The sequence below is a fragment of the Tenrec ecaudatus genome, chromosome 5 (assembly GCF_050624435.1).
Source record: "Tenrec ecaudatus isolate mTenEca1 chromosome 5, mTenEca1.hap1, whole genome shotgun sequence".
Classification (NCBI taxonomy): domain Eukaryota; kingdom Metazoa; phylum Chordata; class Mammalia; order Afrosoricida; family Tenrecidae; genus Tenrec; species Tenrec ecaudatus.
The window spans coordinates 76,413,487-76,416,908 of record NC_134534.1 but is presented as its reverse complement, the minus strand read 5'-3'; the positions used below and the strand labels follow the sequence as shown (position 1 = coordinate 76,416,908).

Genomic DNA, 3,422 nt, shown 5'->3' with positions numbered 1-3,422 from the left:
CAAAGTTGGAACACCAGATACATCTACCACCTGGTAAACATTAATCCATGCAGACAACATTAAGCATCTGGAAGAGGTTGTTATTTCTAAGTAGAGGAAGAGCTGGAGAGGGAAGGAGAAAAACCAAGAAAAATTACAAAAACCAAACATACCCTCCTATTTTGGGTAGAAATTGTACAAAGAATTGTTAAAAGCTGCCAATGCTGACTTTTGGGCACTCTCTCTTTGACCACTCCTTTCCCTCTTTCTTTCTCTCTTTTAATTAAAAAAATTATTTAACCATTTCCTTTTAATCTATATGTAAACACACACATGCTCACATGCTTGAAAATTTGCATAAATGCCTAAAGGGACTATATCATAAATTATGGCTATAATTTCTTTCACTTTGTTATTTGCCTCTTTTCCTTTCTCTACAAATTATGTTTTTCTTCTAGATTTGTAATTCCATCAAGTAATATAGACATACAAATATGTGTGTATATAAGACTTGTTTTCAGTTCCTAAAGATGGGAATTTATTAATCTTAATTTTCTTCTCTTTTTCACTTAAGAAAATCTCAAGGTAATCTCTGCAAATATGTGATGATACAAATTAAAATTTTAAGAACAATTACTTTTCTTTAATTTTTATTTAACCATTTTGTTGCGGGACTCTTACAAAACTCATAAGAATCCACCATTCAATTGTATTAAGCACACTTGTACATATGTTGCCATCCACATCTCCTTTTATTTAATGTATCTAAACACTCCCCAATCTGAGGGGAAGTCACTTAGCCACTGTCAACAAAATTGCAATAAATGCATTTTCAAACACTTTTGGATAGTGATCACTTATTATTATGGGATAGATACCCAGGACCAAAATTACTGAATCAAAGAGTATGTTAAATGTTAATAGATATTGCTAAATTGGCTTCCCAACAGGCAATAAAGTTGACATTTCTCAGCAGACCATACAATATCTTTGCCTCACTTTAGTATCAGTAATAAGTTCCTGTTGTGCTTGAATTTTTGTCAGATGTTGTGCTCTCTCATATTCTTGTCCCCACTCTCATTTCCTTGACTACTAGTATGTCTGCATATCTTTTCATGTTAGTTAGTCATTTGTATTTACTTTTGTAAAATAGTTTTATTCTTTTTCCTTTTTCCAGGGGAGAGCACGAACACAGTCCCCCTACTACCACAAATGATGCCGTCGAGTTTCCCACATTTGGGGAAATCACAGGGGTCAACACACCCGCAGTGCAATGGATAAACCTCCCTCTGGGAAAACCACCTTCCTGATCATGATCTCTCCCCTGCCAGGTAAGTAAAATAGATTTATTCTTAGTCCAAGTCATTCCACATTATTTTGTAAACTTTTTTTTTTACAACTTTTGTCTGTCTGTCTAAGTTTACAACTTTTGTCTGTCTTCTAAGTTGAAAATGTTTTTTTCCTCCAAATTACTGTTTATGGACTTTATGCTATTTTACCCTAACTAGAAAACATGTTGTCAAACATTTTCTCTTTCCTTTCAAACCTTCCATCTGTGTTTTCCTTCTCTTGTCTCTTCCCCTCCTACCCTTATCTTTCCTTCTTTCATTACTTCTCATCCCTTCTCTTGTTTTCTCTTTATTTTCTGACAGTTGAAGATGGCTCCTCTATAACTAGATTATATATAGCCTTGATGATTTTCTTCCAACATTTTAATTTATTTCACTTCATTTGTATACTTTTTTGCAGCTAAATCTCATATATAAACATGCCTGGAATTTGTTTTGTGTATAGTGTGAATGGAACTTAAACTTAATTTTATATTTTGAATTACTAGCTCTGTCAGTATTCCCGATCAGGTGTTCACTTGAATACACATAAAATTCATATGCCTCTTAGTCATATACTCATATAGAATGGGAAATATTTCCAGATTACTTATTCTGAACCATTAATTTAAAAAAAATTTCCCCCAAAATCTAATACCATATTGATTTTATTGTAACATCTCTATAGTATTTTTCTTATTTTCATTTACAATTTGTTTATTACTATTTGGGGCCATGTTTCTTTCATATGAATTTCAAGAAAATTGTATTGAATTAAATTTTTTTGAATACTAATAAGAATTGCATTGATTTACATATTGTTTGGGGACTATTGACTTTTAATTATTAAGTTTTACCATTCAAGAGATAATATATATTAGTATTTTCAATCTTATGTTTTAAAATAATATCAATCTTCCTATATATGCTGTGCTTGTCTTTTTAAGAAAATTATTATTCATTTTATTGGGGGCTCTTGCAACTCTTATGACAGTCCATACATACATCAATTGTGTAAAGCACATTTGTGCATTCGTTGCCCTCATCATTTTCAAAACATCTACTTTCCACTCAAGCCCTTGGCATCAGCTCCTCACTTTTCCCCCTCCCTCCCCACTCCCTCATGAACCCTTAATAATTTATAAATTATTATTATTTTGTCATATCTTACATTGTCCAACGTCTCCCTTCACCCACTTTTCTGTTGTCTGTCCCCCAGGGAGAAGGTAACATGTAGATCCTTTCAATCGGTTCCCCCTTTCCACCCCACCCTCCATCTACCCTCCCTGTATCACCACTTTCACCACTGGTCCTGAACGGATCATCTGTCCTCGATTCCCTGTGTTTCCAGTTCCCATCTGTACCAGTGTACATCCTCTCATCTAGCCAGATTTATAAGGTAGAATTGGGATCATGTTGCAGGAGGAAGGAGGAAGCATTTAGGAACTAGAGGAAAGGTGTATGTTTCTCTGTTGCTACACTGTACACTGACTGGCTCATCTCTTCCCTGTGACCCTTCTGTATATTACCATATTCTACAGGATGTCCAGTTGCCTATAGATGGGTCTTGATCCCCAATCTGCACTTCCCCTCATTCACAGTGATTTGATTTTTCGCTCTTTCATGCCTGATGCGTGATCCCGGTTGTTTCTCAGCTATATTTCCGCTTGTTTACCTTCAAGCCTTTAAGACCCCGACACTTTATCTTTTGATAACTGGGCACCATCAGCTTTCTTCACCACACTTGCTTATGCCCTCATTAGACCTCAGCCATCATATCGGGAAGGAGAGCACACAATGATATGCTTTTTCCTTCTTTGATGCCTGAAACCTGATCTCTTCGATACCTTGTGATCACACAGGCAGGTGGTTCACAGGCCAGTGGATGGAAAATCTCGTGAATCCAGCGGCAGTGGAAGCATCTCAGTGCTGGTGTGGGTTTCCATGTGGTTCCTCCAGCTCCAGGGCTCTGATTCCATCAGCAGTAGCTCCATGTGGCTTGTGAGCAGGAAGATGAAGCAGAGAGAGTGTGTGTCCCACCTCCAGGGTGGAAGATAGGAGTTCCCAGAATCCTCAGGAGGAAGCCATTCCCACTCAGAAGCCTCATTGGCTGTG

The 3,422-nt window shown here is 36.7% G+C and overlaps 1 non-coding gene across 1 annotated transcript; it reads right to left on the bottom strand.

Annotated features, from left to right (window-relative positions):
- Window positions 1–1,153: 1,153 nt before the first annotated feature.
- LOC142449750 (U1 spliceosomal RNA) lies at window positions 1,154–1,318 on the bottom strand. Its single transcript, XR_012784861.1, has one exon. It is a non-coding gene; the product is annotated as a U1 spliceosomal RNA (small nuclear RNA).
- Between the last annotated feature and the right edge of the window lie 2,104 nt (window positions 1,319–3,422).